Genomic DNA, 13,274 nt, shown 5'->3' on the forward strand with positions numbered 1-13,274 from the left:
ATTTCAAAAACGCTATCAGAATTCCCATCCGAGGTGTGCAAGTGCTTCAACAGATAGATACGGTTTGAACTGTTTACGAAAATCAGTATTATAGTGGTTTGAATTCTTAAAACGGTAACATCTTTTGCATACGGACTCCATTTTGGGAGTTCTTTACATTTTTGGAAACAGTGAAACGTGTAATAAGAGACTAGAGTGTTTGTTTTGCTCATAACTGCTTAATACAAAATTTCAGTTTTTCAGACGTATTAACTAGGGTTGCAGTTTGAGCTATTTGATTCGGTTACCAGTTTACACATTTGGAAGTAAGATACCATCTGGTATCTTGAGATTAACTTCTTTAATTTACAAAAGATGCAGTAAAACTCAATGAGTGAAATTAGAAAGAGGTTTACTGTGAATTTACCATCCACGACCTTTGACCTAAATTCCAGGATGTCACATTACCTCCCCGTTAAGCCCAATATTATTTAGTTCTATATTATTTTGTTCCACTATCGTTTCATTCCACTAGTGGGTGGAGGGCGCATCGCTGAAAAGTTGTGGATGTTTTTGTTTCATCTCATTCTCGCGTTCCTAAGTAAACTAAGACCCTCTACGAGAGTTCCATCAGACTTTTATTATAGGAGTGCGGATTTGTTTGAGGCTTTTGATTTCTTGATCCATGATCTCAACCAGTTCCTTCACTAAGTGAAGTTTAGTGTTGACCTGGATCTCATCGAGTGGAAAGACAAGGTTCTTATTAGAGAGACACTTCTTACGATTAAACGCGTGGAAGGTATCGTGAACTTTGTTGAGTTCTTGAGGTAAATTGAGTTGTAATCCACCGGATCGACCCTTGATAGGATTTCAAAAGGTCTGGTGTAATGGGGGTTTAGTTTACCTCGTTTTCCAAATCTAATGACACCTTTTCATGGTGCGACCATTAGTAGGACACAATCTCTCACTTTGAATTCTAAGGGTTTGTGTCTCACGTCAGCATAGCTTTTCTGCCGACTACGTGCGGCCTTTAATTATTCCTTTATCTAAACGATCTTCTTCGTTTTTTCATGAATGACCTCAAGGCTAGTGAGCAGAGTATCTCAAGCATGCTTTATATCTAGTTGAGTGTCTCCAACATGCTTTATAGCCAGTTTAGTATCTCCAACTTCTGTACAACATATCGTAGAGCGACATCTACATCCGTACAAGGCCTTGAATGGAGCGGCCTTTACATTGGTGTGGTAACTATAGTTATATGAAAACTCAACTAGCAGTAAGTGAGTATCACATGCATTGCCGAAGTCTATCACCCAAGTGCGGAGCATGTCTTCCAGAGTTCGTATTGTTCTTTTGCTCTGGCCATCTGCCTATAGATGTTATGCGGTACTCATATCGAGTTTGGTTCCTAGGAACCTTTGTAATGATTGCCAAAATATGAAACTAAATCTACTATCTCGGTCTCAGATAATAGATATTGGCACATAATATAGCCTGACTATCTCCTTGAGATAGGTCATGGTGGGTTTTTTTATCTTCTCGGTTTCTTTGATGGTTAAGAAATGGGTGGACTTGGTCAAGCAGTCAACCACTAACCAAAAGTTGTCATAACTGCTTGAAGTTCTTGAAAACTTCGTTATGAAGCCCATGGTTATGTGTTCCCATTTCCATTTCGGGATTAACGGTTGTTGTAGTAGTCATGATGGCTTTTGGGTACTCTGCTTTGACTTTGGAGTAAGTCAAGTATTTACCGACATATGTGGCAATCTCTGCCCTCATGTTAGGCCACCAATAAACCTTCTTGAGATCGAGATACATATTATCCGATCAAGGATGTATTGAATAACTCGATTTATGAGTTTTCTTTAAAACTAAACTCCTAACTTCACCAAAGTTTGGGGTCCAAATTCAGTTCATGAAATATTGTGTTCCGTCTTCGTTGAGGTTGAACTGTTTTTCCATACCTTATAGGTTTTCCTCTATGATATTTTCGGGTTTGAGTGCTTCCAGCTGAGCATCTCAAATTTGGGTAGTGAGATTGGAGTGGATGGTTAGGGTTAGAGCCTTTACACAAAGTGGATTTTCTCGCTTTTTCCTGCTTAAAGAGTTTGCTGCGACATTCGCTTTACCATGATGATAACTAATCACATTCATAATCATTTAGCAATTCAACCCACCTTCGTTATCTCATGTTGAGTTCCTTCTTATCAAAGATGTGTTGAAGGCTTTTGTGGTCGGTGAACATGACATACTTTGTTCTGTATAGATGGTGTCTCCAAATCTTCAAGGCAAACACTACATCTCCCAACTCTAAGTCATGGGTAGTGTAATTGGCCTTGCTTGGCTTAAGTTTCCTGAATACATATGCAATGAATTTATTCCTTTGTATCAGTACGCATCCTAACCCTTGGTGTGAGGCATCGTAGAATACTACAAAGTCTTTTGTTCCCTCTGGAAGAGAAAAATTTGTGCACTACACAACAATTGTTTCAATATCTAGAAGGCAGACTCTTGGCTGTCTCCCCAATCAAAATTTTTGTCTTTCTGGGTTAGAGTGTTGGAACCTAACAGTGAACCTCTAGCCATCCCAATCACCCTTGAAGATCTGAAGTCAGTCAAAGTTCCGAAATGAAGTAGTTAGTGTCCGGACTCGACGCTTTGCTCCGGAATTACTATTGTATCCGAACTTGAAGACATGCTCCGGATGAGAAGATCAGTTAAAGGCATTCCGGAATGGACTATGTGTCCGGAATGTTTTTCTTTCCGAATCAATGTTTTGTCTTTGTTCATTTATTGTATTTTTCTTTAGCTTGATTTAACTCGTCATAGGACTTAGTCTCTTTTGTTAAATACGGATATTCAGAGTGTCAGAAGTAACTATTTTATCCAGTCCTATGTATGTAATCAGTCAGTACTATGTACCTTGTTCTCCTATTTATAAGAGCTTTCAAAGTTAAATCAAACGACAGATCATTCAAACATATTTAGCAACATTCCAGTTTACTTCACTTATTCTCTCAAACATTCTTCTTGTTCTTCATTATTATTTTTACCTTGATCATTATCTTCTCTCTTCATTTATGTCTTGAATATTTTGTTGAATGCATTAACTCAGACTTGACTGGTTTTACCAGATTTGACTGGAATATCTGTTAGTAAGAAGACATTGATCTTAAGCATTCATTCAAGGTTTGAGTTTTCAAACGTTGTCCCTGCGCATCTGATCATCCTTGTTCTCACAATTGGTATCAGAGCTTAAGTGGTTGTCCTTTGAATCCATAAGATCAGATTATAGTTGATTTGCAATTACCTTGGTAATTCAATCATTTCCGTGTTAAGGATAAAAGTTCTTCTATATACCACTTTTGCTCAAAGATATCTTAACTTCAATGGCTGCTTCTAATACTCAACAAATGTATTCAATGCAAATAGCAAATAGCGTGGGTTGCCCTACACGTGCCCCACTGCTGGTTGTTGAAGAATATGATCATTGGAAAGTTTGAATGGATAGATTTTTACTTGGAAAAGAGAAAGGTGAATCTATCTGGAGATACGTCAAAGAAGTTCCTCATGTTCCAGTTCGAACCATGGTTAGAGATGCTGCTGCAACTCTCTTGGGACAGGACCAACAACGTCAAGCACCTGTCACTGCTGATGACCTCGAAAAGTTGCATGCAGATCAAGTTGCCTTTTCGGAAATGGTGTTTGGTGTCCCATCATCTCTCTTTGAGCACATCAAACTGTGTAAATCCGCAAAAGAGATTTGGGACACACTTCAAGATTTATTTGAAGGGTCAGAGAACATGAAGGATAAGCGCTTGACTTCGGTTGTCAATGAGTTCGACACTTTCACTACCACACCTGGTGAATCTGTTTCCTCAGCCTCAAACAGATACCGAATCGTTGTCAACAATATGACAGCTCATGGGATAGTCCGAACTCCACTTGAGTACAATCTCAAGTTCATCAACAGTCTAGGAAAGGGATGGGGAAATGTGAAATCATGTCTTCAGAGCAATGGATCTCTGAAAAATCTCAAGCTCTATAAACTTTTTGATGAGCTTCAAGGTCATGAGTCAAATGTTGCTCAAAATCTATGTGAACTCAATGGAGGTCCTCTTGCCCTAGTAAGTTCCTTTGATCCACAAACCTCAAACCCAATTGTTTCGGACCCTCTTACTGCTATTGTTCCATACATTCCTCCTGTTCAACCTTCACCTCCTAACGTTCCTGCTCTCACTAATTCAAACTTTCAATCCATAGGAGACCTCAACCCTGATGAAATGGACTCCGAACTATGCTTTCAACAAGAATTTGCCCTACTCTTTATGAGATACAACCGTCCTTTCAACAAGCCTCACAACAATCGATTCCAAACTTCTTACCAAAATAACCACTTTCAACCTCCTCACCAAAGCAATCATCAACCTTTCAACAAACCTTCCGAAAACCCTCCTGCCTACAAGCCAAGTCTTCCTACTCAGAATCATACTTTGGAACCTCCTCAGCTTCCGAAATCTGAGAAACCAAAGATTATGTGTCACAAGTGCGGACATGCAAATCAATTTGCCAAAGATTGCCTAGCCGAAATCCCACAAAAACCGAAGATCAAGGACTCTGCTTACTATGCATGTCGTGCTCAAGAATTGGCTGAATGTGAAAAGGCTTTTGTTACAACCGTATCAAGGGATGTGGAAGGATATTGGTCGTCTGGAGACGATGATGATGTAACCACTGGCAGAAAAATGTGTCTCATGGCTCGACAAGAAATTGAATGTGATGAAGGCTATTGGTCATCCGGATCCGAAGAAGATGATGAAGTTGCTGAACCACACTACTGCTACATGGCCACCAACGATCCACCCTGCCGAAGCATCGTTCAGCAGGCACTCTGTGCTTCGGAGCAAGAGAAAATATGGTATATTGATAGTGCTAGCTCCATGCACATGACGGGGCAGAAGGACTTTCTACGAGATCTCAAACTTGCACCAAATGATGGCTATGTGACATATGGCAACAACTCCAATTCTTAGATCCGAGGTTTTCGCATCCTTACAAATCACAACTTCTGCATTTCAAACGTGGCATATGTAGCTGAATTAAAGCACAATTTGATAAGTGTGGCTCAACTCACTGATGCAAATCGTCGAGTTGAATTCTGTAAGAAACATAGCTACATCATGTCCGAAGATCGAAAGGAATGCTTGATCAAGTCTAACCGCAACAAGAACATGTATCCTCTTGACATCAACATGATCATTGGCAAGCCCATGCTTACTCTCAAAAGTTTTTCTTGACGTCAGTTGGTTATGGCATAGGAGGCTTTCTCACTTGAACTTCAGATATATGAATGATCTTGTTTCGGGTGAAATGGTTAGAGGTTTTCCACTTCTCAAATTCAAAAATGACCATCTATGTGTTACATGTGAGTGTGGAAAACAGTCAAAGAAGGGTCATCCCGTCCTCATTGAAAAATCAATCTCAGAACCATTAGAACTTCTACACATTGATCTGTGTGGACCATCAACAGTGGAGAGTCTGCATCACAAAAAGTACATTCTTGTGATTGTGAATGACTTTACTAGGTTCACCTGGGTCTTCTTCCTAAGGATGAAGTCAGAAACAGCCTCTGAGCTCATCAATTTTATCAAAGGAATAGAAGTTCTCATCAAACTCCCAGTAAGGAGAATCTGAAGTGACAATGGTCCGGAATGCACTAACTCCACCATTGAAAGCTTCCTCACCGAGAAGGGCATCGACCACAATTTTTCTGCTCCTTATACTCCTCAACAAAACGGTGTAGTCAAACGACGAAACAGAACACTTGTTGAAGCTGCTCAATCCATGCTTAATTTTGCCAATTTTCCACTCTATCTTTGGGCCGAAGTTGTTTCAACTGCATGCTTTACCCAGAATAGAAGCATCATCAATCGACGCCTCAACAAAATGTCGTATGAAGCCATGAACGGTCGGAAGCCAACTATTTCGTTTCTTCATGTTTTCGGATGCAGATGCTTCACCAAGAACAACCGTGATCAGCTTACCAAGTTTCAACCTAAAGCTGATGAAGCCATCTTCCTTGGATACTCTTCCAAATCAAAGGCTTACAGAGTTCTTAATCGGAGAAATCGTGTTCTAAAAGAAAGCTTTGATGTTACCTTTGATGATAATTTCGTTCGGAATTCTGGCCCAACCCATGCTACAACTCACATTATGGAGTCCGATGCTCCAGCGCCAGGATGCCCGAACCAGTAAACAATCCTTGAAGTTGATTTTGAGACCTTGTTCGGACCTTCCGAAATGGCTCTTGATTCGGAATCTCGAACAAGATCAGCCATGTCCGAAGCGCCGGTCTCTCAGAATATATCAGGTCCAACCCCAAGTCTTCCTCCATTTGATTCCGAACCGTTTCAACCTTCTCAGGTTGAGGGGGAGAATGGTCACTCTTCCCTTGAATCAAATGCGGATGGATTTCAAGATGCAGCTGCTGATTTTAATGATTCCAATCCTATCAACATTGATGATGATGCAAACTTCTTTGAATTCCAACCTGAAGATGTCAACCTATCCGGTTCAGAAGTTCAGGGGGAGCATCATCCACATGTTCAAACTAGTCAGGGGGAGCAACACAAACCCATTGTTGATATTGGATCATCTGCTGCACAAGAACTTCCAAGGTTACATGTCTGGACCAAAGATCATCCTCCGAACCAAGTGATCAGAAACCCAAACGCTGGCCTACAAACTCGATCTGCATCAAATCTTCAAAATGAATTTCATTTTTCGGCATTTATCTCTATGGTTGAACCTAAATCCATCAAAGAAGCACTTGAACATGCTGATTGGATCACAGCCATGCAAGAAGAGTTAGCAGAATTTGATAGAAATGAAGTTTGGTCTCTCGTCCGTCCCCCTCAAATCCATCCCATTGTCGGTACTAGATGGGTGTTTCACAACAAGTTAGATGATGCAGGAGTTATCATTCGAAACAAAGCAAGATTGGTGGCTAAAGGATTTACACAGATTAAAGGTATTGATTATGATGAGACCTTTGCTCCTGTTGCACGTCTTGAAGCTATAAGAATCTTTCTTGCTTATGTTGCGCATAAAGGCTTCAAAGTTTACCAAATGGATGTTAAAAGTGCTTTTCTAAATGGTGAACTTGACATTGAAGTATATCTTCAACAGCTTCCCGTTTTTGTTAATCTTTCATATTCGAACTACTGCTATAAATTCCAGAAAGTTGTCTACGGCCTTAAGCAAGCTCCTCGCGCATGGTACGAGACCCTCACCGATTTTCTCAAGCGTTCATGTTTTCAAAGAGGAATTCTAGATCCCAATCTGTTCCGAAGGTTAAATGGAAAGCATCTCATGGTAGTCCAAATTTATGTTGACGACATCATTTTCGGATCCACCGATTCTTCAATGATTGTTGACTTTGCTAAGTTAATGGTCAGCAGATTTCAAATGAGCATGAATCGGGAATTAAGCTTCTTTCTTGGTCTCCAAGTCAAACAGACTAACAGAGGAATTTTCATTCACCAAGAGAAGTATATTTCGGAACTCCTCAAAAAGTACTCAATGGATACCTATGCCTCAACCAAGGTACCAATGGGTTTCGGTCACAAGATCTTTGCCGACCCTTCAGGTGTAGCAGTTGATGAAAATAAGTACAGAGGAATGATTGGATCCCTGCTCTATCTCACAGCAAGTCGTCCGAACATCATGTTTTCTACATTCTTGTGTGCCAAATTTCAAGTCAACCCAAAGATGTCTCATCTTTTGGCTCTGAAACAAATTTTCCGATACCTTAAAGGTACCAAGAACCTCGGAATCTGGTACCCAGTAAATGAGAGCTTCCTTCTTCAAGCATATTAAGATTCAAACTATGGTGGTCTACAATTGGATAGGAAAAGCACATCAGGTGGCTGCCAATTTTTAGGTGGACGATTGGTTAGTTGGTCATCCAAGAAGCAGAACTGCATTGCACTCTCTACAGCCGAAGCAGAATACATTGCTGTTGCCAGCTGTACCTGTCAAGTTCTATGGATGAAGTCTCAACTCTTGGATTATGGTTACCGTTTTCAACGCATTCCTATCTATTGTGATTCTCAAAGTACCATTGCGATTTCGCACAATCCAATTCAGCCCTCCATGACGAAGCACATTGACATACGGTACCATTTCATAAAAGATCATGTTTCACTACTAGAAAAACAGCCTTTTACGACGCGTAATGTGTGTCGTAAAATGCTCAGACGACGCGAAAATGTGTGTCAAGGAAGGCCCTGTCATAACGAGAGACGACATGCTTTTGCACGTCGTCTATAGACGACGCGCATTTACGACGCGCATTTACGACACGCATTTACGATGCGCAATGCGTATCAAGGAAGCCCCTGTCATAAAGGAAGACGACACGCATTTGCGTGTCGTAACCTTACGACGCACGTTTAGGACACGCATTGTGTATTATTAATGCCTCTGTCATAAATAAAGATGACACGCATTTGCGTGTCATAAACTTCAGCAACCATTTATGATATACATTTACGACGCGTCTTTACGATACTCATTTACGCATAATACAAAAATATGGAAAAAAATATATACCAAAACAATCAATTTCATCCATAACATCATCTCAAAAAATTGTAATACATTGGTATTAAGGGGATCCGATTGTACATTGTTATTAAGAGGTTTTCCCTAACTATATAACCTAATACTACATTGCTATTAAGGAACACCTTCTTGTTTCTACTTCTTATTGTTATGCTTCTGTTTCCACATGATTCCATCTTCATTCACCACAATTGTATAGGCTCTCCAATAGTAGTAAAGTATGTTTCCCATAAGCTAGAAAAAATAAGTAATCAAGTTAGAGAATTAGAAAATAAACCCATATTATAATTTGTTAATTACTATTGAACTATCATTATTATTGAGAATTAACCTAGTTTTAACAACTTGTTGTCATCACATACTTGAGTTAATTTTATTCTTTAATGTTGTCTTATGAGGCTTAATCTCTTGAAAAACTTTTTTTGTTTTTCTTCTTCATGTCGAGTTGATTTTATTTCCAACTTTGGTTCCATTTGCTAAAGGATGAGGTCTTAGAGGAAAGACAGATGTGTGTCTAAAAGCTGTGAATAATCTGAAATTACACCTATGAGGGACTTTGACGACTTATTTGATTTGATAGTAATATTTAGGGATAACACTCAAGGAATGATCAGTGAAAGAAACATAAAGAAATGCAAGGATAAAAAGGATCATGTTAGCATGGAAATACAAGATAACAGACACAATTAACATACAATGTTGGATGAATTTAGGAATTGGAAAAGCTCGTGTTAGCATGCAAAAAGCCCACTATCAATAACAACAGATTGGATATAATGTTTACATAAAGAAAAATAAGTCCTAAAATCTGTTTTTCATTAATTCAACACCTCATATGATATGACCTTAAAAACAAAAAAAGGCATGGCAAGTAGATACCTGAGAGACCAAAATGGCATTCATTGTTCATGGAGAATTTTCAGGGGTCTTCAAAGATGAAACAGTTGCTTTGTGTTGTGTAACCATAACACGAAACTCATCAACAATGGAAGAAATAAACAGAAAAACATTTAAAGGTAAAGTGATAACATATACCCACCTTCCTCCCCAAAACCCTTTGTTGGTGAATGACTTGTCTAAAGGAGTATCTTTTACCAAGGACAATACAGACATTAGAAGACTCACCAAGAGGAACTTTAGAAGGAACAATACAACCTATTTCATGACCATATGCAGGAGAATCCAACCATGCTACAATATGAAAAGTAAACAATCTGATAATATATTATATATCAACCATGAATGATATCAAACACTGCCCTTAAAGTTCCATATAAATTTGGCTTGAACAAAGAAAGTATAGAGAGAAAAAGGGAATCCAACCTGTTCAGGTTCAGAGTAAAAAACAAAGCCAAGAGCTAAAACAGCAGTCCTTCTAACATCATCACTGACATCCGATACAACAAAGTGCAACAACTGTCTAATAGCCTTATTATTTGTTGTGCCACTATACATCCCTCCATACCTCAATATCGGATCCTGATCACGGGTCATCTGTTCAATCAAAGTATCCGCTTCCTCCTCCCTTCCATAAACAGTAAGTGCAATCCCTAATGCCAACCCCCTAACATTAAACAAATCCAAAATCATGTCATAACTAACTACTATTTAACATAATATTAAAAGGTGTTAATTGTAAATTCTTAATCCACGTTATGATCTTTTCATGTTGTGTCTCATGAGCACACACAAGCATCTCAGCCGCCTTCTCACTAGCGGTCCCCACCATCAACAACCCCATGTTGATACCCGCAGCTTCACCTGCAACAGCACTGTCTGTGTGGAGGACGCTTTTTATTTCATCATAAATGTCTTCATCTTCTGTCCCTAGAGCTGCTAACCCTAGGCCTAAACAAGCGCCATGCTGGACAACTTCAACATTAGTACTCCTAAGGCTGTCATGTAATAACTTGTACTATCAGGATACTGTCACGGTAACAATCAAAGGACTTGAGTTGGAGCTGGTGAAAATCCTGACAATCTTCACATCCATTGATATCTCAAGTAACAATTTTTCAAGAGAAATACCAGCCACAATTGGGAGACTCACTGATCTATATATGCTCAACATATCAAATAATGAGTTCACATGCCCTATCCCACCATCTATTGGGAATTTGAGTCAGTTTGAATCATTGGACATGTCATCCAACAAACAAACTGGAGATATCCCATCAGTGCTCACGACTCTTTCATTCCTTTCCGCATTTAATCTCTCATACAATCAGCTGGAAGGAAGAATCCCAACAGGCTCCCAGTTTCAGACCTTTGAAGACACATCATACAAAGGAAACAAGGGATTATGTGGGTTTCCTCTTAATAGAACTTGCACTACATCATAAAATAATGAAAGAACATATGATAGATTCGCTTGAGCACTTGTAAAATTCTTGCAAGAGCTCCATCAACTTCACTTTCATCCAATTTAGTTCAGATAATGATTTATTACCTCTGCATCTTAATTCTTTACAACTTGAAGCAAAAAAATGATATCTTTCCATCAAAATAAGATTCTTCTTGTCCTTCTTCCCCCACACCTACATATTCAAAGTAACCAACGTTTTAATTAAATTACAAAAATGGTCCCTATGCTTTCTGATCTTTAACATGTTTACTCCAAAATTGAAACTTTTTTAATCTAAAATCAAGATCTTGGGTACAAACTAAATGTAGTGTTAAAGTGCTTACTCATTCAATATCATCAAGAATTAGAACATCAGTTTCTTGAACAAGTACCACATCAAGGGTTTTGTGATGCTTTTTAGGGCAATCAGTTAGAGCAATCACTCTTGAATCAAAGTAAACCTTTTTAGGGACAAGCGGATTAACCATTTCAAGACCATAAAACAGTTCTTCCTTGCTGTAAATGGATTAAACCAAGAGCATAAAGTGCATGGATTAAACCAAGAGCATAAAGTGCAGCCCCTTCTGAATAGGGACTACCACCTCCACAACCACCACCCGCCCCACTTTGTGGAAGGTAAGGTGCCATTAGTGATCTTCCTTGCTGTAAATGGCCTCCATGGATAACACCTAGTCCAGCTGTCGCGCTGAACTTAGCCTAATTTGTCACCCTGCTTAGCCAATCCTGAAATCGTATCCAAAAATAAAACATTTACAAATTTCTCATAAATCGTGCTACAAATATAAGCAACGGATGTTCTTTTTGGGGATTGCATTGTTGCTATTATGAGTAAAGATTTGTAAGTCAGTTACAAATATGTGTAAAGAAAATGTACATACATTGTTATTATAGTAGTAAAATGATGAAGTGTGTAGATATGATATAGTGAAATTACCAGATTCTCCCTCAAAAATGTATCCACTGTTGTTCCAGCATGCATAAGTGCGTTAGCGTATATAGTTGCACTGTGGCAAACACTGTTTCTCATCTCAATTGATTGCTTTATTGTCTTGAGAATAAGAAGATCCGACCTATTTAGAAAGTTATAAGAAAGGTGAGACAAGAAACCGAAATAATAGATATAGATAATATGAGAAAAGGGGAAAGAGGAAAGGGGAAAGGTTACTTGTTATGATTGTATAAATACAGGAGAATCAACTGACTTGAAGTTTCACCAGACAAGATTCCTTTCATTTTGGTCAACCTTTCAGCATATGTTACTTCAGATGGATCTGTTTCAGGTACACTAGGGGTAGGAGGATCACATGTCATTTCAATCGGCTCAATCAAAACCTAAAAACAAAGTTAAGGGTCACATAACAGATTACTGGAGTTGATTTAATCGGTAATAGCAATAACCAGATAACACATTAACACTCACTACACAGTTATCACAAAGTTCAACTTCAAACTATTGATAAAATTAGGTACTCTGATTTGTCAAAAAAAAAATATCCCACATAAATTTCTTTTTTGCCAAGAATGACGAAAATGCCCCTTAAGCCATTTTTTGAATAACCGGTCCTTATTAGTCACATACCACATTCTCCATATCTTTGATCATAACATATCCATCTAGCTTTTATTAACACCTTTTTTTCAAAAACCAAAAAATCATTATCTTTTTATTACTCTTTCTATTAACAGAGCGATAAAACTTCCCAATTTTATGTCTCTCATAGCAAAAAACCTACCAATTATCATTCCAATTTAAATCAAAAATGATTTTTATCCCCATAAGAATAATCGACATTTTTAACTGGGATATTCCAGTTTTTGCAAATTTCCACATTTAGACTTAAATAACACAACTTGAGGCTCTGAACTTGTAATCCTTGAAACTTATGAAAAGATGTAGATATTAATATCTAAAAAATCACCAGCACTAAACATACCCATTATAAAAAACATAAATCAGAAAAAAGAGAGGGTTTAAGGTGTGTGTATGTGATCGCAAAACAATAAGAACAAGAAAAAGAGAAAAAGAGTTGGGTGTTTTAGACGTAAATCATACCTATTGTGGAGGCTTCTGTAAACGGTAGTAGGATTAAAAAGAAATTTAAATCCTTTACCTACATAGATTAAAACTATCAGGAGAGAAAAATCACACAAGGGTTATTATCAAATAAATGGAATTTTAGACGTAAACCATTAGAGATGGCAACGAGGACGGGGAATACAGGGGACCCCAATCCCCATCCCCATCCCTGAATTCTCATTCCAATCCCCATCCCCATCCCCATCCCCATTGGGGAATATAAATAAA

The sequence above is a fragment of the Lactuca virosa genome, chromosome 5 (genome assembly GCF_052849685.1).
Source record: "Lactuca virosa cultivar CGN04683 chromosome 5, Lactuca_virosa_CGN04683_v6, whole genome shotgun sequence".
NCBI classification, from domain to species: domain Eukaryota; kingdom Viridiplantae; phylum Streptophyta; class Magnoliopsida; order Asterales; family Asteraceae; genus Lactuca; species Lactuca virosa.